This window comes from Coenobita brevimanus, chromosome 23, assembly GCF_032717465.1.
Source record: "Coenobita brevimanus isolate Jiangsu-jjx chromosome 23, ASM3271746v2, whole genome shotgun sequence".
NCBI lineage: Eukaryota > Metazoa > Arthropoda > Malacostraca > Decapoda > Coenobitidae > Coenobita > Coenobita brevimanus.
The window spans coordinates 19,629,754-19,653,763 of NC_136976.1; positions in this window are offsets into that span (position 1 = coordinate 19,629,754).

Below are 24,010 nucleotides of genomic sequence, written 5' to 3' on the forward strand. Positions count from 1 at the left end.
GCCTCAATAACCGGCTAACTGTAAGCAATCAATAACTATAATCCCTTCAGATAATAAGAGGGACCACAGTTATTTCTGTAAAGTTACGGTTAATTGGTTTTCTCTAAAACGTGCGACAAAGGAAACACTGAGAAGATTAGAATTCGGTACTTTCCACTAGGCTAAATGGCAAAGTATTCAGCCAAAATTCTCAGCAAACTTTTCTATCATAGGATTTTCAACCAAACAGCTTTATGTCAATGTTTATTAGATACTTCAACTTCACATATGCAATTTCTGCACCATAAATGAGTATATGACCTTCAAAAATGGGTTAAGGTCATTTATATTTGGCACAAGGACTTAGGTTATCCTAGGGTACCTTCCTTCATCAAGATCTTGGAAAAAAAAAAGTGCAAGGAAAATAATAATACGAAAACAGTAAGCTTCGCCATTATGATAATAGAATACACTCTCAGCAATATGACTGCGCGGCCGATTCACATGTCAAAAATGAAGTGGGACACATTATTTCATGTGGCGCATCAGTAAACTTTTAGCTGTTATATCCAGTTTTTCATTTCCCCATCAGTAGCTTATGGCCTAGGAGGCTGACTTCTTTGTCCACGCATTTAAAGCAAAACTGATTATCCTCCACCCTCAGTGGCATCACGTGACTCAAACTGTAGTCAAAGCCTACTGATGTAAACTTTTCAGACCTAAATTTAGCTGGAGTGCCCGAAACCACTAGAAAAAGAGAAGATTAGTTATCGTAATCACTCAACGTAGTCAGCAGCGAAACCCAAACTGGCATAGGAAAAGATATATATTCCAAAAAAGTTTCGGCGACTACTGCTGCCCTCTTCAGTGGAAATACAGACCACCGTTTATAATACAACTTTTCGTCTGCCACTGTGAGTTTGGCTATCCTCATCGGTGTTCACAACACTGTGACACTTCAGCCCACTCAACTTAGTGTATGGTTCGTCACTCAGAGTAGAGTCACTTGAAAGGAAGCACCACATCAAGTAGGTGGATGGTGAGCGTCCTTACCTAAAACACACACACACACACACACACACACACACACACACACACACACACACACACACACACACACACACACACACACACACACGTAAGACTACGATAAAGATACAGATGCCTACGACGACATGGGCTTCATTATTACATCCTCTGACTGCGACTGGTTTTCTGAGATGAACAAAGCTGTCTACATTAGCTCCAAAAAAAAAAAAAAAAAAAAAAAAAAAAAAATCTTGGCCATAATATTAGCAGAGACTGTTTTAAACCTTTTTGTTCCGGTAGGCTTTACTGAGCTGAATAAAATCGTTTAAGTTAGCAAGAAAAAATTCAAATATTTGTATTTCCCGGTAAGCGCGTTAAATATTCGGGTTACCGTAATACTATTAATCCCTCCAACTGCAATGTCCCATTAGTATTCTTGTTGCTGCTAGATATTAATATTCAGTTTAGCAGAGTACTGTAGTAGCGAAACAGTTAATTAAGGCTATAGATTATCCCTTTTTCCGTTTGCATAGCCTTTCACGAGCCGTATACAAGTCGTGACTTAGGAAAGAAATAAATGGGTGAAAAATAAAGATGATAAATAACTGAATTATTAACACTCTACCACACACCACGTTCCTATCGTATATGTGACGTTCCATGTTCTGTGTGTTATTTCTCAAAACCACATAACACTGTTGCCCCTTCCCTTATAATTATGACCTTGGGATTCTATAAAAAAAAAAAAATACTAAGAATATAACGACATTCACAGCATTTTTCTCTTTACTATAACTATAAATCATGCAGCCCCATCAGGCTTTCATATTATGAATTTATGATTAAACCATCATAATTTTTAGCAGCATCAACCTCATCATGACTCTTTTCCACCTCTTAAGATGGGATGGATTGGGAAATTCATGATGAACTAAATATACATGTTCTTTCAGATGGTACTTTTCTATCTTAAAAAGTCTCGTATCAGTGTTAGCCTTTCCTCTAATGTGACCTTGGGGTTAATGATATCACAAGTTCCTATAAGTCATCATCACCTGAATAAAACCGTCCGGTGTTAGCTGGAACAATATGTTATAGCTCTACCGACCCCGATACAGACAATGATGACATTATTCAAGCTCTCAGCTCTTATGACTCAATCTTAGTAAAGAAAAAAAAACCCTTGGCGTTAACAGGAACAGAATAAAATATTTGACGCGGGCAAGAAAAGGAATTAAGTTAAATAAGAAAACAAAATATTTACCTTATGCATATTTCCATTCTCTTATCTGGACCTCATATGCGGGACACTGTTTGGTCTCTTATTATGTTTCCTTGAGTGGTCTAGTACGAAAAAATCGTCTGGCGATGGCTCAAGAAAATAATGAAAAAAGACATCATGAGAATGGAATAATAAAAACAAAAATAAATATATGTACTTGTACACATTCTTCGCACAGTTTTTTTTTTTTTTTGGTTCAGAAGTCAGAAATCATGTATATTAATAAGTTAGGGTAGGGAAAATATAAAATTAGAGGAAACTACATAACAACGTTAAAACACAGCATCCACGTTAGTTCACATACTGTACTACTTTCTTACGGACGAAATACTTTTAGTCTCTATTTCCTTTTGCGTGACACTGAATGGGGTGGAAGTGAAACAGGGTGGCCCACGTCTTACCAAAGAGACCACAAAATCAAAGGCAGGTTCAAGTGCTTTTACAGTGCTAACAAATCTGATACGTGATTGGAGTGAGGGGAAGGTGAACTCAGAGGATGAAGGAGGAAAAAAGGATGTGTGTGTGTGTGTGTGTGTGTGTGTGTGTGTGTGTGTGTGTGTGTGTGTGTGTGTGTGTGTGTGTGTGTGTGTGTGTGTGTGTGTGTGTGTGTGTGTGTGTGTGTGTGTGTGTGTGTGTGTGTGTGTGTGTGTGTGTGTGTGTGTGTGTGTGTGTGTGTGTGTGTGTGTGTGTGTGTGTGTGTGTGTGTGTGTGTGTGTGTGTGTGTGTGTGTGTGAGAGAGAGAGAGAGAGAGAGAGAGAGAATCTTGTGGCTGAGTCAGAGATTAAATGTCCCCAGGGATGAATGGCTGTGGAGTGAGTGGCTGAGTGGTTGGTGTAGGTGAGATGTGGGTATTTAGTGAGTGTGAAGGGAAAAGTGAAGATGGAGTGATGACGGGATGAACTGTGGATGTAGAATGATATGTGGTTTGAGTGTTAAGTGTAGACCGGGTGAGTGAGTGAATGAGGAGTGAATCATGTGTAAGGTGTGCGTGTAAAGAGAAGTGTGGACGTGGAGTTAGGGGTGGGTGTAGAATGAGGCGTGGGTGTGGGGTGACTTAAGGATGTGTGCAATGAGGGGTTGGTGTGGAGTGAGAGATGGATGTGAAATGAGAGGGTGGTGTGAAGTGTGGAATGAGTGTAGCTTGAGGGATGAGTTTCGTTGTGGAGTGAAGTGTGGATGTAGAGTGAGGAGTGAATGTGAAGTGTGGGATGTGTGTGGAGTGAGTAGTGGGTGTGATATGATGGTAGGTGTGGAGTGAGGGTATTCTGGTATTTGGAGTGAGGATGGGTGTGCATGTGTGGGGTGGGTGCATATTGAGGGGTGAATGTGGGCTGAGGGGTGGGTACTGGATGAAGTGCGAGTATGGAGTGACTGGCGGATGCACAGTGAGGGGCAGATGTGGTTGTGGGGTGAGGTGTGAGTGTGGGTGTGGAATGAAATATAGGTTCGAAGTGAGATGAGAATGTGGAATGAGGAATGAGTGTGGAATAAGGGATCAGTGTCTGGTGAGGGACTGTTGTCGAGTGAAAAGGAGAGTGGGGAGTGAGTGAGGAGTGAGGGGCGAGAGGAGAGTGTGGAGTAAAGGGTGGGTGTATGAGTGAAATGTGTGTTACATGTGAGGAGTTGGTATTATGTGAAAGTGGAATGAGAGGTGAGCAGTGAGTATGGAGTCAAGGTTGGGTGTTATGAGTGTGGACTGAGGTGTGAATGTAGAGTGCGTGTGGACTGAGTGTGGAGGGAAGAGTGAGTATGGTATATGTATAAGCGAGGTGTGGCGGTGCGGTTGTGGGTGGGAGGGTGCGTGTGGTGAGGCTGTTGCAGCGGGTCTCCATTGTGCAACCTCTAACGCCCCTGGATATAATATGAACTCCACATCCACAGAAAATGACCAAGACAGTTTAGGTTATAGCATGTCGGCTTGTGGTCTTTACTCCCTCCCGTTTGTTCTCCCCTACCTCAGAACATATGCATGCATAATATATACGCACATTCGTATAGACATGGATACTCACACACACACACACACACACACACACACACACACACACACACACACACACACACACACACTATACATATATCTATATCTACAGAGTATATATCAATATCTATGCCTACATATCTATAACTATACCTGTATCTACTGTATATCTATCTACCTTTCTATCTATCTATACAGTAAATAGAAGTAAATAAATAAATAAAATACTACCGGTATACAAATTTATATAAGATTGTTCTGAAGAGGTATATTATACGTAACAGCACTGTTAATTGTGAGCTGTTTGAGCATATGCGAAAGAAAACAAACTCATGAGCGACAGCGTAGCCATGCAAAACCAGTATGTCCATGGGAAAACTTTAGCATGTGCGATTACGTAAACATCAATAGCTCAATTTTTATGATGCCTGCGATCTGACATAGACATCAATACAGTTAGGGACAAACGTTTGCCTATCATTCTACGGCATCTGCTTCAAACATCAGGGTCCAATACACATTCAAGTCGACCTGTCTGGTCACCTGTACAAACCGATCAGTTCATGCAACACTGAGCACGAGTTGGTTGCTGAGGCCAAGGTTCTCATCTCTGGCAGAGGTTTTGTGCAGAGGTAGCAATGGGGCGGCCTGCACACCCGGCAGGACAGACTGGCCTGAGCATGTATGGGGTCCTTAATGTTAAGTCCATCACGTTTTCTCGCTGGTCGCAGATGGATAAGTATGCCAAGCCTCTCTTAGCTTAGGCTTAGTAGCCACAAGAGGAAATAAGAAGCAAAATAGGTAAAAATTTGGAAAACTTTTGTTCACGTATTCGCATCAGCAGGAATTGGAGTTTGCCGCTTTGGGGGGACTTTATATTGAATCCAAAGTCAGCATCATATATATGGATAAATATTAAGAAAATTGAACCAAAACAATAATACCGAATATAAGCGAGCAGAAGGTAAGGCCACCTTGACCTCTAACGATAAGGAACGACTATTTCCCATCCCCACACACAATGTATGTGGCAAGTTTGATCGTAATCGGGACCAGTATTCATGATGTACTGTATTTTGTTAACATGCATACAGAGATACACAGATACATACACAGAAACTGATTCTACAACTTCAGCGTTCCTAATAAACTGGCGATACATATGACCGCAGTAAACAAGGGTGCGGGTTAACACTCTCAGGTTCCTGTGACTCACCCTCATTTCAGTGAAATCAACAGGATTTAATCCAGATACAATACTTGAGTTGACATGACCACGAAAGGATAATGGTGACAGTATTAATTAATGATTGCCAACATTCATAAAGGAATGCAGGATGATCACGCAGCTACAGTACTTTAACATATTTTTGTGCAAAATGTCTTTTTGATTAATGAACTTGCAAGAGTATACAACCCCAAATTTGTGCTAATATGGTTTGATCTACGATCTCATAAAACCCTTAAAAAGCCTTATTAAGAAAAGAAAAAAAATGCCTAAGTGTATTTGCAAGAAGAATATTAACTGAATTACTTTTTAATCGAAATGGTAAAGAAATGAAAGACTGGCACGAAACTGAAACGCGTTTAGAAAAAAGAGAGGATAAAGAAACGAAGCAAATACAGTTGGGTTGCCACCACAGTGTGGTTGACATATTAATATGGAGATCACCTTCATTAACCCTTGCACTGTTAAAGTACTTCCTGAATAAAAATAAATCACCTGACAGTAAAATTAGTACGATAGTAAAAAATATAATAATGATCAGAGTGACTGGGTAAAAATACACTGATCAGTAAATGGTATTGTAGGACTGCGATAAAAGCCATAGTATGTAATGAAAATAAAATTTTGATTCATGATTCTCTCTCTCTCTCTCCCTCTCTCTCGTAGTAGTAGTAGTAGTAGTGGTAATATGTAGTAGTAGTATCGTGGGGTGTGGGTATTGGTTTCAGAGAGGGGAAGTGTTAACAATGTGGGTGCTGTGTGACTTACCGCAGTGCAAAAAGCAGTGGCGTTTGAGGGTTCACCGTCACTGCTGGCCAGGGTAACAGCGGCCAACTTCAGTGTGGGTGATATCCGTCGGAGATACCTCATCGTCGCCTTCGAAAAAATAAAAAAAACAATAGTCAAGTAGTGTGACTTATATATCTCTCCTTATGTACTAATAGAAGTACAATTAATAGTGAATATACTGTTCCGCTTTATCCGCCGCTGGTGATAAGTATAAGGTAAATAAATACTGTACCTGAGTATTGCACAAATTCTTGGGTCTGGGGAACAAAGTACAGTGTCTGTCAATCTATCTAGTGTCACACAAATTTAGTCGCCACTTAGAATCTTCCATAAGTCAAAGTAAGGAAGTTTGTGTACTGCATTACCTTAAAAAATAACAAGTAGCCTACGGGAGTCCTAGACAGATGCGGGACAATAAGGGCCAAAATGTGGGGCGTCGCTAAAGTCTTCTGTAGTGAAACAACTTACGTGCGAAAATCCTTAAATGACAGACTAACCACTCGGCTCCAAGAGATGCCGCCTCAGTATCGTATATTGTTATCGCCCGCCTTTAGCAAGGCAAGACATTATAGTTTCTGTCGATGTGTGTGTGTGTGTGTGTGTGTGTGTGTTGCCAAAATAACTCTAAAAATTGTGGACAATTTTTCACCAAACCTTCAGGAAATAGCAAGTATGTGCATGTCTATTACTTTTGGTGACGATCTGATCAAAGAAGACCAAATGCCAGCCGCCATATATTTTTCATATGAATTAGCTTTTGTGAAAAACGGTGACTGAAGTCCGCAGAGTTTTACGTTTTTTTTTTTTTTTTTTCCCACATTTGGTTTGTAGTTAGCTTGTACCTTAGCCAACAACATATTTTGGTGGGCGATTAGCATTCAATCCCTGAATGCTTTTGTTTTATATATATTAGTATTTGAGTATCGCAAAGACTCCTTAGGAAGAAATTTTATAACCAAGGGCTATTATAAACGTCAAAAAGAGAACACTTCAACGCATCATTCTAATACAAGGGTTTGGGAGTAAACAAAACCAAGCACGGGCTCCCAATGTCTGGCATTGTTCATCATGCACGTAGCTTCGGCCTCTAATCTTTCTCCCCGGCAGAACAACCATCCGTCACCAGGCTGCTCCCAACGTGAAGCAGACTAGTGAGATCTTGTATCATTCGTCAGGGGGGAAATGAGAAAGATAGATAGACAGATAGACAGATAGATAGACAGACAAACAGACAGACAGACAGGCAGACAGATAGACAGGCAGATAGGTAGGTAGGTAAAAAGAGAGAGAGAGAGAGAGAGAGAGAGAACAAAACGATAAAGAATACACAGGGCCGAATGTTAGACGGGTAAGGAGAAAGAAAGAGAGAGGGAGACTGGGAGTGGAGCGAACAAGAGAGTTTGCAAATGAATAATGGAAGAGAGATAACAACAGATGAATGACCATGGGAGATGTGAGTAAGAGGGAAGAAGGGAGTGTGAAGGGAGTAATGGGTGGGGGAAGAGGAGGAAATGAAGAGAGCGAGAAAAGAAAGGGAGGAATGGAAAGAATGGGGAAGGAAGAGAGAAAAGGATAAGAAAGAGTGAGGACGAGAGGAAAGATGGACAAAGAGGACGTGCCAGTGATGAAGGATGCTAAGAATAAGGATGATATGAAGAAAGGAATGGAAGGATGAAATGGGATAGAGAAGGGAGTGATGGAGGGTGAACAATGGAGGGACACTCAAAGATGGGAAAGGAGGATGAGTAAAATGTGCGAGGGAAAAGGAAACGGAAGGAGGGAATCCATATCATTACAAAGGAAAGCACACTGCAGTAAACCTGAGTCTTTTTAAACCTGTTTGATATAGATGAGAACAGCAAAGTACGAGAAAGTTCCACCCACCCAACCACAAATTTCTCCAGCTGACGCCACTAGGAAAAAGTGCAGACAACTATTGTACCATAAAGCACGGAGGATTGTCATTTTTTTTTTTCTGAAAAGGTTAATGAAAATTATACTCTCCATTATCTTATACAGACAGGGAAAGTGATAATTAGTCAACACTAGATACTAGAGAACGGGAGTGCTGTTCTGCATTTGTGTGGTCTATATTTTTGGAAATCAATAAGCACTTTCCTTTAGCAATCTATTATTCAGCAGTAAAACATGTTCAGGTGGGGATTACAAGATAAATATTGATTACCCAAGCGATTTCAAAATATCTGTATTGTAACACAAATTGACACACCGATAAACAATTTGTTCAATATATTTACAACTCTGTCGAAGAAAAAAAGGATCCACAGCCTCATGAGACTGGACAAACTTTTCATCTATTTCCTATAACCGTTGTTTAACGAGGCAGAATCCTATCTACAGTGGACCATGATTCGCTTGTCCAACAGTAGATACTTTACTCTCGCTGATAAGCCATATGTTTTTTATAGCCCAAGGCACCATGGTAACCATATAACCACACAAACGCCTAGCAGTCTGTTGAATTCAAATGCTCCTGTCGAACTGTCACAAGAAGGTTTACATCCGAGGGCTGGTTGAGGTTATTTAGTCAAACAGTGCCCCTCAGGGAATAGCAATCGGTCACCCTCATCTTACATGATCAGACTAATAACCTAGCCTCAGCCCCCTACGCTTCTTATGATACAATAAAGAGTTGAATAACAGATAGGTGTAATTAAACTCCTACGTAGTATGAGCAGAAGGTATGGTGACAGATTCACATCTTCAACAAGTTCCTATACATTATTTTCAGACATGTAAAAATGTTTGTTATTACTCCCTCGAGTTTATATATATTGTTACGGAACAGAGAAAACTGTCCCGCAAAGTTCCAGGTTCAAAACAAAAGAGTTAGGTAAATTTACAAGTTAAAGTTTAATGCTCAAACTAACAACTAAACATTCAGGATTCATAAGGATAATGTAATGGCAAAAACAGGTTAAATATATGGTTAACTGCAACAGCCGCTATTAACACGAAATTAGCAAGAGTAAATTTATCTAAGTCAGCCCTGATAAAATGAGAAAACCGGATAATGCTCAGTTAATGCAAGATATATTATTACAGATACAAAATATTATTACTATTGGCTGACAGTAAAAACTTTACATTAATCACAAAAACCTCACCAGGCCTACGAATTAACACCTTATGCTATACAGTACAAGAAAAAATGTAATAACACTTATACTCAAATTACACAGCTGCTAAATGGTTGGAGACTTCCTGAGCACTCACAATAATATTAACTGTACAGGGGAGGACAGAGATGTGAACAAAATGAGGAGTAGATCTAAGTGGCAATTAATGCAGAGACTGAGCTCATTATATAGGGGCCGGCAGAGCTTGATACAACTTGTAAGAAGGACGCGCAAATGAAGCCATAGGGGACAAAGAGTTGACACTTCTGCTCTGAACAACAGAAAGAACGACTTACGCTACTACAAGGGAGGAGGGGGGGAGTGAGGTAGAACACGCACTATGGAAGCCACGAGGCGAATCGTAATCAAACATGCAGCATACTGTACGTTAGAATTATACAAAGGATGATGAAATCATAGGCTATGTAACACCTCCCCACAAAGAAAAAGAAATTTACAAAGGAAATTTCTTATTACTCTAAAACAATCTGTCTAAAGTCTAGATAAGCAATCTGCAATAACATTTTCTTTCCCCTTGATATGTTGTATGTCTAATGAATACTCCTGAAGAAGTAGATTCCATTTTGTCAATCTCTGATTTTTATCTTTAAACTTACTAAGGAATTTCAGTGGGTTTTGATCGGTATAAATGACTATGGGGTCAAAACCAGTACACAAATAAAATGAAAAATGCTGTAAACCCAAAATCTAGGCCAAAAGCTCTTTCTCAATAGTTGAGTACTGTACTTCTTTTGAGGTGGAGTAAACTTCTTACTGTAATAAGATACAGGGTGTTCAATACCCTGATCATCCTCTTGCAGCAAAACAGCCCCAGCTCCTGTATCACTTGCGTCAACAGCCATCTTAAAAGGCTTAGCAAAACTTGGAGTAGCGAGCACTGGCTGACTTAATAGGATAGCTTTAAGTTTGCTGAAAGAGGATTCACAGTCATCGGTCCAGACAAATTTAACTCCCTTTTTCAGTAGGTCTGTAAGTGGTGATACAAGAATTGAAAAGTTAAGAACAAATCTCCTGTAATAACCTACCATTCCCAAAAATCTTTGTAGCTCTTTCCTACTTTTAGGTCTGGGAAGATCACTTATAACCTGAACCTTAGCTCCTGGTGGTGCAACATGTCCATCACCAATTACGTACCCAAGGTACTAAACTTTAGTTTGACCAAACTCACACGTTGATAAATTAGCTACAAGATTAGCCTGAACCAAACACTCAAGAAATTTACTGACATGGCATAGGTGATCTTTCCAGTTGTCACTGAAGATTAATACATCATCAATATAAACAACACACCCTGCCAAATCCTCTGTTACAACATTCATGAGCTTCTGAAATGTGGCTGGTGCATTCTTCATACCATATGGCATTACAGAACATGCAAAAGTCTTTCCTAGTGTTACAAAACATGAGATCTCCCTAGCACGTTCAGTCATAGGTACTTGCCAGTATCCCTTTAACAAATCAAACTTACTTATGTACCTAGCCTTTCCGATCTTGTCTATGCAATCTTCCACGCGAGGGAGAGGGTAAGTGTCTGTTTTGGTTATCTGATTAATACGTCTGTAGTCGATGCAAAGCCGCTGTGACTCACCTGGCTTAGGGACTAGAGTGACAGGAGAACTCCATTCGCTCTGACAGGGTTCAATCATCTTGTGGTCCAACAGGTAGCCAAGCTCCTTCTGGATGAGAGGAACTTTCACTAGGTTCACACGGTAAGGAGGCAGTTTAATCGACTTTGCGTCTCCAACATCGACATCATGCGTCAACACAGTGGTTCTTCCTGGAGTGGCACGGAACACTTGCGGGTACTCCTGCAGTAATGCCGAAAACTCCTGCCTTTCCTCGGGAGCTAGTTGAGAAAGCTTAGTCTGGAGATCATTCATGATATCAGGATTCTTCCCCAAACTATCACTCAGGCTCATGTTGCATGGGAGAACTTCACTTGCAGACTCGGATGGAACAGCTACAGTGCAGACTGGGTTATTTCCGTCCCGCCTGTGATATAACTTTAGCATGTTGATGTGACAAAGTTGCTTGTTCTTTCTACGATCTGGTGTGGCGATGACATAGTTGACATCACTGAGTTTCTTCTCCACGAAATAAGGACCACTAAACTTGGCTTGAAGAGGTTGCCCATGCACCGGTAGCAGAATCAAAACCTGATCTCCTGGCTGAAAGGGGCGTAACCTGGACTTCTTATCATACCAAGTCTTCATCTCCTGAACAGCTCCTAAATTCTCTCTCGCCAGCTGTAAAGCAGTGGACAGCCGTTCTTTGAACTTCATCACATACTCCAGCAGGTTGAAGTCATCTTCCTCCGACAGCCAGCATTCCTTGAGTAGCTTAAGGGGTCCTCTTACTTCATGGCCAAACAGTAGTTCAAAGGGTGAGAAGCCCAGTGATTCATTTGGAGATTCTCTTGCGGCAAATACAACGAATGGAAGACCTTTATCCCAGTCTTTCTGATGTTCCAAACAGTATTTCTTGAGCATCGATTTGAGTGTTTGATGATATCTCTCCAACGCTCCTTGGGTCTGGGGATGGTAAGCTGAAGACGTGATCTGGGTGATGCCCAACTCTTTCAGAGACTGCTTGAAAACATTTGACATGAAATTACTTCCCCGGTCTGACTGTACCTCCTTGGGTAGACCAAACTTTGTGAAGAACCCTAGCATTTCCTTAACCACGTTCTTTGCTGAGATATTTCTAAGTGGAATGGCTTCAGGATAACGAGTAGCCATATCAATCAGGGTCAACACATAAGAAAATCCTGAAGAAGTCTTAGGAAGAGGGCTCACAATATCCACCAACACACGGGTGAATGGCGCCTCAAAAGGAGGAATGGGAACTAGAGGTGCAACCTTTTCGGTCTGATTGCGCTTCCCCACAACTTGACAGGTGTGACAAGACTTACAATACCAGGAAATATCCCTGAAGATACCTGGCCAGTAGAAGCGTTTCAAAATGCGTGCCACAGTCTTCCTCACTCCAAGGTGTCCTGCCAAACTGGAATCATGAGCCACTCTAATGATATCCTGCCTACAAACACGAGGGATGACACCTTGATGTACAGCCTCCCATTCACAGTCGGCTGATGCTGTTGGGGGTCTCCACTTCCTCATAAGTACTCCTGACTTTATATAATAACAAGTAGAAGCACCAACTGACTCTTCCTCACTGCAAGCAGAGATAGCTAGACCTTTCAACTCAGAATCAGCAACCTGCAACTCAACCAACTCTTGACGAGACAAATTATCAACACTACGGGGTACTGCCTCATCTGGTGAGTGGTCCAAATTAGCAAGAAAAGTGTCAGCTAGGATAACATCATCATCATCATTATCCTCTAAGTCACCAGTAACTTTAGACTTAGCCCTAGTGACAGCACATGGAGAGAACACATCAGGGACATCACAATCCTGGGTCGCAGCCACTGGCTCACTAGACAACTGAGGAGCTGGACACACTTGACTTCCACCAATATCATTTCCAAGTAAGAAAGTTACACCTGACATTGGGAGTGTCTCAACCAACCCAACCATAACGGAACCATTAACAAAACCAGACTCTAAATTCACTCTGCACAGAGGGACAGAGAAGTAATTATTCCCTACACCTTGTAAGATTACAGTTTCATCAGAGGAATTAACATTAGAGCCTAGAACACTGGTCAGCATAAGGGATTGGCAAGCACCTGTATCACGATATATTTTAACTGATTTCCTGTCATTACTGTCCAGAGGACTGACAAAACCATCAGACAGGAAATTAGCACATGAACTCTTGAGAGTGTCACCCACGTTACTGCTCAAAAGAGGAGCTTCATCATGAGGATTTAATTTACCCCTCAAAGCAGGTTCAGTTAACTCAGTTAAAGAATTCTGGGAACTCTGAAGGGTGGACACTAGACCAATTGACTGAATATTTAAAGACTCCTTTTTGTTCACATCACGCTGTCTCCTGAAACATTTCTCCGCAGTAGGCCTATGACCAAGCTTACTACAATAAGTACATTTACTTTTCTGAAATGTAGAGGTGAAACTGGTATTTACTTCCTGAGAAACATCTTCTATATTCTCTTTCCTGTTACCTGTACTCTGAGTAGAGGCAACGTACTTACTCTCAGCTTTCCTTTTTTCTTTAGAATATCTCTTGTGAGTGAGAACATATTCTTCAGCTAAAACTGCAGCATCAGACAAATTATCTATTCTTTTCTCATCAAGATATAGGCTCACATCTTTATTAATACACCTTTTGAAGTCCTCCAGCAAAATCATCTGCTTAAATTTATCAAAATCAGAATCCACATTCTTAGAATTTAACCACTGCTCTAACAGATCTTCTTTGATTTTTGCATACTCAACATGGGATTGCTTATCTTGCTTATAAGTTGTCCTAAATTTTACTCTATAGGCTTCAGGAACATGCTCATAGGCCTTAAGAATCAAGCTCTTAACTACATCATAATTATAAGATTGATCCTGAGGCAAAGATGCATAAGTTACTTGAGTTTTACCGGTGAGAACAGTTTGAAGGAGTGCTGGCCAATACTTTTTGGGCCAATTAAAACCTGTATCTACCCTCTCAAACAACTGAAAATGCTTTGTTAAATCAGATTCATTAAAAGGAGGGACAAGTTTAACATTATTAGCCACATCAAAATCATCAGAGCTAGATGATCCAGTTCCACCTTGTTTCATGCGATACTCATGGTCTGCCTGAATCCTAGCAAGTTCAATTTGTGCCTGAGCCTGTACCTGTGCCTCCTGAATACGAGCCTGCTGCAGGGCTAGCTGTAACTTAGCTAATTCAATCTGCGTTTGCTCATCTGGAGGAGTTAGATTAAACAAGCTTTTATTAATTATGTCAACAATTTGATCTTTAGAATGATGAGAGCGAACAGCAATTCCCAGTTGTTGAGCAACAAGCTTAAGTTCATTCATTGTTCTGTTTTCTACATCACACACTGTTTGCACATTTGACAAAAAATCTTTGGCTTCATCAAGAGTAGTAATAGTAGACATCATGAATAAATCAGTCACAAAATATCAAGCAATATCCTTATAATAATATCCTGAATATCCTGATAAGAGGTCGCCAAATTTATGTTACAGAACAGAGAAAACTGTCCCGCAAAGTTCCAGGTTCAAAACAAAAGAGTTAGGTAAATTTACAAGTTAAAGTTTAATGCTCAAACTAACAACTAAACATTCAGGACTCATAAGGATAAAGTAATGGCAAAAACAGGTTAAATATATGGTTAACTGCAATAGCCGCTATTAACACGAAACTAGCAAGAGTAAATTTATCTAAGTCAGCCCTGATAAAATGAGAAAACCGGATAATGCTCAATTAATGCAAGATATATTATTACAGATACAAAATAATATTACTACTGGCTGACAGTAAAAACTTTACATTAATCACAAAAACCTCACCAGGCCTACGAATTAACACCTTATGCTATACAGTACAAGAAAAAATGTAATAACACTTATACCCAAATTACACAGCTGCTAGATGGTTGGAGACTTCCTGAGCACTCACAATAATAACAACTGTACAGGGAAGGACAGAGATGTGAACAAAATGAGGAGTAGATCTAAGTGGCAATTAATGCACAGACTGAGCTCATTATATAGGGGCCGGCAGAGCTTGATACAACTTGTAAGAAGGACGCGCAAATGAAGCCATAGGGGACAAAGAGTTGACATTCCTGCTCTGAACAACAGAAAGAACGACTTACGCTACTACAAGGGAGGAGGGGGGAAGTGAGGTAGAACACGCACTGTGGAAGCCACGAGGCGAATCTTGATCAAACATGCAGCATACTGTACATTAGAATTATACAAAGGATGATGAAATCATAGGCTATGTAACAATATATATATATATATATATATATATATATATATATATATATATATATATATATATATATATATATATATATATACTGTACATACTGCCTACGGGTGACTTTACACTCCCTCTTCTATCTTTCATTCCTTCATTCTTTCCCCTTCCTTCTCGCTGTGGATGACTACACTGAGTGACAAGCCAAATGGTTTCCTGTACACCAGAAAATCCATTTACTCTGCTGAGTGGAAACCATATAACCAAATTATGGCGTCTGGTGGTTTAGTGGGCAATTATTGTGCTCCAATCGGATTGAGCCAGTGAAGGATTATATCCAAGGGTGGTTGGGGTGTACTGCCCACGTAATGCCACTCAGGGATGAGTGAGGTTGGTCACTCTCATCTTAAATGTCAGGACCAATTGCCTAGCCCCGGGCTCCTACGCTCCTCATGGGGCAACGTAGGATTGGATGATGGATGGATGGATGTATATATATATATATATATATATATATATATATATATATATATATATATATATATGTTGGGACTCCATATTATAATTGCAAATCATAATAGATAGATAGATAAATAGATAGATAGAGAGACAGATAGAAGCAGGGAGTCAGATGATGAGAAGGTATTGTTTCTGCGAGAATCGAGCAATGCTAAACATGCTTACACACTCTTAACTCAAGGAGTGCTTTATAGGCACACGACAGCGCCTAGTGATCATACACACACATACACACATACTCACACACAGGCTTCTTAAACTTTCCACTCACAAGGAACACACGTGACACACCCCTGCTACACCAGAATTTAGGAAAGAGAGCTCAGAAGGAGACAAGCTATACAAGAGGCAGGTCAGAGGGAGAAGGGCTTGGCAACTTGAGAGAGAGACAGAGAGATAGCTAGCGGGACTGGACTCTATACTCTGCTCTGTGTGAGAGACTTGTTAATATTTCCAAGACAAATAAAAATAGTCCCATACGATTTTTTACCTCTCCTGTCACTACATGACAAATGGGAAAGAAGATTATGTACTACAAGCTACTCCAAGATATAAAAACCGCTCGTCCACAAGCCTAATACATATATAACTCAACCACAAAGGAACCACAAAGTATTTTATGACATTAAGTCCTTTATGACATTTGGTAGCAGCGAACGTATACGAACCTCGTCTACGAATCAACAGTGAATTCCTACAAAATATCAAGATTGAAAAAAAAAAAAAAAAAAAACTCACAACCAACAACTTACAACCAGCTCCTGACAGTATTCTCTCCAACCAGCCCCCTCCGTCTCCACGATCATCACGCTGATTTAGAAGTGATCACACGACGCCTTGCAAGTAGTTTAACAAAATATTGATACGATCTTGCAATTTCTACGACGAATCAGCGAACTACAACCATCTACAATCAACTACAATTAACAACTCTACGTCGTCTGTATAATCTTCTACACGCACCTACAAGTAGCGGCAGTCTTCATCCCACAACAAGTAAATCACTAGAGAAAAGGACCGAGAAAACATCGACATAGAAAAACGGAACAAACATACGAAGAGTGAGACACGACTCATAACTCATCTTACTCACTCATCTTCACTCAAGTTACTCATCGCTACTCATTCACTCACCACAGCTACCAGTGTGGGAAGTTGAGGTCATCATGCGTGCTTGCTGAAAAGACGCCACGTCAGTCAACTCACCACTTGCACCACCACTCACACCATTCCCACCACGGTAAAAATTAGTGAGTTACATAGTTACTTCATTTATACAATACACAGTGATAGACAATAAGCTTCTGCACAAACATATAAAACGTGCTGTATAGTTACTGCTTAAATATACATACTTACGTCAGTTATCTGCATAACTCAAACACTAAATAATCACCAACAATAAATATTTTACACTGTAAATATTCATTCATTTATTATAACATTTATTTACTACCAATGAGTGTTACCATTTATACCTACATAAAATACGTGTTTCATACATACAGCTATACATTATTATATCTACAAAGTAATAAAGAAAATATACCATCACAGTTACTCAGTGAGCAATTAAGAGAACTGTATTAAACATTTCTTAATTAAAGCTACCTAGTGGAAACATATAAATTAAGTTACAAGGTACACTAGAAAAAAAAAATGGCCAACACAAATGACGTTAGCAAGAGTGAACATCTTCAACACAATCGTGAAGACAAAGATTTCCACACAGTGCTGACACATATATTGCCCACGATAGGTACAAGTGAACAACAAGTCAGTGTATATAGTTAATACTGTATATAGTGTGTATATATTATTTATATAAAATAACAAAATATGGGACTATATAATATCATTTTCAGTAATACCTGTGCAATATAAACTAAACTTTAAAAAAGTACCCCAAGGAAATTAGCCAGTAATTATGCAACCATGAACAACATGGAAAAAGCGTACACAAGCGAAGAAAAACAAACTATAGAAAATCAATACATACAAAAAAAAAGAAAGAAAGAAAGAAAAAGTAAGAAAAAAGAGAGAAATAGAGTAAGATCACATAACAAACAAATGAAAATAAGTGTAAGTGTTACTACATATGTCAAAATACCACATAAACTACAAACAAAAAAGCAAATTGTTGTCTCCACAAGCAAGTGGCATGACACATCATCACTATCATCGACCGCAGCATATGTTAGGACTGCAATTATTACAATTATGTAACGACAAACGATTGCATTATGTTACACTTGCTACAATTATGTAACTACAAACGATATGTAACAATTATGTAACTCCATATTATAATTATGTAACGACAAACGATTGCATTATGTTACACTTATTACAATTATGTAACTACAAATGATATGTAACAATTATGTAACGACAAACGATTGCATTACGTTACACTTTGCCAATTATGTAACAGTTGCATTAACAAGATGTAACTTTTATATAACTTTAACTACAATTATGTAACTACAAACGATATGTAACAATTATGTAACGACAAACAATTTCATTATGTTACACTTGCTACAATTATGTAACTACAAACGATATGTAACAATTATGTAACGACAAACGATTGCATTACGTTACACTTTGCCAATTACGTAACAGTTGCATTAACAAGATGTAACTTTTATGTAACTTTAACTACAATTATGTAACTACAAACGATATGTAACAATTATGTAACGACAAACGATTGCATTATGTTACACTTTGCCAATTAACAGTTGCATTAACAAGATGTAACTTTTATGTAACTTTACCTACAATTATAAGGCCAAGACACTTATGTAATAGTTGCATTAGCAAAATGTAACTACAGTTATAAGGCCAACACAATTATGCATTTCACTACAATAACCCAAGTACATACTGTATTACAGTTCAATAATTTACTTTAATGCATTATTTCAAATATGTATACAACTTGTTTAAAATGTAATATTACTGAATAATCACTATTTACTATGAATATTATATGTATACAATATTCATACAATTATGTTACTTTTACAATATTATGTATTTCACTTAATTAGCTTATAAGTTCATTATAATGTGTATATAATATGTATTAATATGTTAGGACTATTAACTGTCGATGGTACGCCATATTCGCGTGACCGAGCAGATATTGGGACTCCATATCATAATTGCAAATCATAATAGATAGATAGATAAATAGATAGATAGAGAGACAGATAGAAGCAGGGAGTCAGATGATGAGAAGGTATTGTGTCTGTGAGAATCGAGCAATGCTAAACATGCTTACACACTCTTAACTCAAGGAGTGCTTTATAGGCACACGACAGCGCCTAGTGATCATACACACACATACACACATACTCACACACAGGCTTCTTAAACTTTCCACTCACAAGGAACACACGTGACACACCCCTGCTACACCAGAATTTAGGAAAGAGAGCTCAGAAGGAGACAAGCCATACAAGAGGCAGGTCGCAGGGAGAAGGGCTTGGCAACTTGAGAGAGAGACAGAGAGAGCGAGACAGAGAGATAGCTAGTGGGACTGGACTCTATACTCCGCTCTGTGTGAGAGACTTGTTAATATTTCCAAGACAAATAAAAATAGTCCCATACTATTCTTTACCTCTCCTGTCACTACATGACAAATGGGAAAGAAGATTATCTACTGCAAGCTACTCCAAGATATAAAAACCGCTCGTCCACAAGTCTAATATATATATAACTCAACCACAAAGGAACCACAAAGTATTTTATGACATACATATATATATATATATATATATATATATATATATGTGTGTGTGTGTGTGTGTGTGTGTGTACCCAGTGACTTCTGTGAAGTTGTTTTCCTTTATTCTTGCCGCCATCCGTCGATATTACTGACTTTATTAAATATTTCATAACCTCTGGTGGAGTTAGATATGGCTTGTACTAACCTCTTCTGAGTTTAATTTAATTCTGTGGAGGTAAAAAAAAAAAAAACTAATGCTACATTGACAAGAAGGGGTTAGAGCACTGTTACTCTCCATCATTTTTTTTTTTTAAGTCAAGGGAAAGAAAAGAGAGAGAACGACAAAAATAAACATGAAAAGTTGAAATGTTGCCGTGTTGCCATACTGTTTATTCTGCCGATCACGAGTACCATAACTCCTTCCATGTAATGTTATTTTACTCGGCCTCCCTCTTTTCACACAGGGACGAGAGAGAGAGAGAGAGAGAGAGAGAGAGAGAGAGAGAGAGAGAGAGAGAGAGAGATTCCGGGTGGAACATGGGCTTACCGTAGTGATACTGGTCGCTCGGGGTTTTGCAATGCACAACTGAAATTTTTGCATTTCACGGTTAACAAGAACAACGTTAAGCCATTTTCCTCTGACACGGATAAAAGTAGCGGCTGTTAATTAAATCCGATGCCTTTGAGCCCCCACCTCCTTTTTTTTTCCCTTTTCACTTCGCGGCGAAAAACTGGAAACGGTGCCCGAATCTTTGCATCTGAAAACCATTAACAGTGACTTTGTCCCACAAAATTCAGCGCAGACACAAAGAAAGGAGAGCTTCTTAATAGCCGGTGTTCAGGGGAAGTGGCCATAAATCTGTGTGGAAAGTGCATTTACTGAATTTGGTGACCACTGCCTAAGTCAAAATATCACTTAATCCCAAAATGAAATATATATGTGGTCCATATACAACACAATCAGTTGCACGGTCATGACCAGTAATATCTCTCCACTTATTAGTTGAACATTCAGGGAACTGTTACATAATGTGTAAATGTTTGATGTGTTCCGAAGATCTCACTGGGTTGCAAAAGACATTACCCACTATTTCGTTTATACATCGTAAGGAAGTGAAACCATTGACTGTCCTCAATTATACTATTATCCCCCTCGGTTCAATGACGTATCTGTGCTTTTAATTCCGTTCCTGCTGCTACCATACAATGAAAAGTTATTATATAGCTTCATTAATTCGAAAACTATCTCTCAGGTTGTTCAACACTGACGATAGCAGAATGAATTTTAAACAGATAGGGCCATACTGAAGGGATTAAAATGAGTGTGCAAACCATTTAATTTTTACACCCTCTTTAGACCACTTGTTATTTTTAAATAAAGGTTAGCCTGCATCCCATATTACAGACTGTGGTCATCAACAGTACAGGGAGGTCAGACTTGTTCTAGCATCATTACTTGAGTCTAAAATTGCCGACATATATTAACGGCTTGCTAACACCATTCAGCTCTCAGCTCTAATGATACTGTCGCCTGTCTCGTCTTTTCTTGCATGATTACAGACTAAAAGCAGTATGCTTCAGTATTAAACAGCTAGGGAGAAGGCCATTCCCAAGTTTGGGATGATGATTTCTGAAGCAGGTGATGAATATAGGGCGTGTGCCTCTGTAGTGTTGCCTACTGCATTCTGTAATGTGAGGTAAAGGCTGATAACACCTGATAAGCAGATGTTTCCCATTAAGTTCATCAAAATTTGGGACTTACCCTCCTCTCAGCGATGTAAGTTTAAAGTATAAGCCCTTCAGAACAATACAGTGGTTGCCTTATGACACCCAACTCACTATATGCTTTCTTTTTTTTGCGCCACAGCCTGTCTCACCTCTTCATTCCACCATGCAGTTCCTTGTGCCCCCTTTCGTCCTCTCTTCATCCCACACACTTCCTCACATGCTGCACAGATTTCTTCTGTGAATATCTTGCACACACCTTCCACCTCCCCCATCTGCTCCAAATCATAATTACCTATTCGCTCCTCCACTTCTAGCTTATATTCTGGCTTTTCTCCCTCCTCTTGCAATCTTTCTTGTATGGACTACTTCTTCCTGTCCTTCCCTCCTTCTATTCTTCCATTGCCCTTGGACCTTGACTTTCACCACCACCAAGTGGTGGTCAGAAAGTCCGCTCCCCCAACTATGAATGCTCTTGCATCCTTTGCATACCCTTTCATTCTGTTATGCCCACACAGATAATCAATCACTGTCTTCCGTTCATTCAGTTCACCACCCACCCTTCTCATCACTCGCCAAGTATACCTGTGGATCATTTTGTGCCTAAAGAGGGTACTGGCTATCACCAATCCCCTCCCCGCACAAATGTCCACTACAGTAGAGCACTACCATTCTTATCCACTTCGGCGGGCACACTCCACTCACCAACCACTCCATCCACCTTGCACAATGATAACTTATTTTACTTATTAGTTCTACCGTCAGAAAATTTATTCAGAGAATGAGAGACGTCTTGTTGCTTGTCTTTATCTGTGTGTCCGCCTATCAAAAGGCATTTTAATCCAGTGTGGAGTGGCCGCGAACTTATCATAAACTAACCCTATCCTCAGCCATTAGGCAGCCCTTTCTCTGTCCCATTTCACATACCGCTCCTCCATAGAATGACTTATCTTTTCGAATTTTTCCACATGAGTAGTAATCTCTTTTAACTTTCATTATTAATTATTATTATTATTATTATTATTATTATTATTATTATTATTATTATTATTATTATTATTATTATAATTATTATTATTATTATCATTATTATTATTATTATTATTATCATCATCATTATTATTATTATTATTATTATTATTATTATTATTATTATTATTATCATCATCATCATTATTATTATCTACACAGCAATTCCATGGCAATATCATTTCATTTTACGCTGTCATGATCACATGCTTTAATCAAGCAACCAACCCTATCCCTCCACCTCATCCTCGACAAAGCCCCCAAAGTTCAAAAAGCTCCTACTCGACACAGTAATACCGAATGGTGATACCGTTCGCAGGAGTTAATTCATATTCTCCTTACCCAAAAGTACACCAACCTGCCAGGCTATGATAAGTGTATGTGCTGAAATTAGCCAAGTATTGATTCGTGTGTGTGTGTGTGTGTGTGTGTGTGTGTGTGTGTGTGTGTGTAGGTAGCGTCTGTCACCCTCTTGGAGTCGTTAGTCTTGTTGACATGACACACTTGTAAGCACTTCTTAAACGAGTTCTTCTCTCTCTTGCGGCTAAAATTATTCTGGTATGTTAACTGATGCAAACCATGTTGATAATATAAAGATATAAATAACACACAAGGAAATACTTAAGCGAATGACTCAAAAATAAAGCTAAGGAAAAAGTGATGTGAAGTCTCCTACGCCAACGAAAATACGGCTCATGGTTGCACGAGAGAACTGTAAACTGCATTTCCAGTAGTCGGATTTATGCATTAAAGTCCACAATTAATAAACAGAAAGAGCAACTGCCAAATACCTAAGTCTGATATATCGGAGTGCAATATAGAATTCGTACTTTATATATATATATATATATATATATATATATATATATATATATATATATATATATATATATATATATATATATATATATATAATCTTACTCTCCTCATAGGGCAACGTAGGATTGGATGATATATATATATATATATATATATATATATATATATATATATATATATATATATATATATATATATATCCTACGCTCCTTATGGGGCAAAGTAGAATTGGATGATATATATATATATATATATATATATATCCTACGCTCCTCATGGGGCACCGTAGGATTGGATGATGTATATATATATATATATATATATATATATATATATATATATATCTCTCTCATATATGGTATAACTTTTCGCTTCTTCAGTTTTACTCCACTTGGATGAATGAAGGAAAATTTCTGGAACAAGATTGGGCCCAAGTAAACCCAGTGGAGATGAAGGCTTTCGAATTTCTTGTATATTTCATGACCTTTCCAAAAATATTTTTCGATACTCAAACATCGGAATCTGTGCTGGGGACGTCCAATATTTTCCAAGGGCAACGCTGAGGTTAAAGGTCATTCCAGTCACTTAAGTTATCCTTAATGCAGGGAGGGAGACAAAAAAGCAAATAGTATCATTATTATCTTTGCTGAAACGAAAAAAATAAATGCTGTTAAAATTCTCGATCACCAAGTGTTTGCTTATTGGGTCAGATGAGGCAAAACCAACACGGGAAAAATATTATTACTCCTACTTACACTTATAAAAGGAGCAAGAGAGAGGGGAGACATGGTAAACGTATCATGAAACACACACACACACACACACACACACACAGAAGCCACTCTTTTTTTTTTCATAAGCCTTGTTAATTATTGAT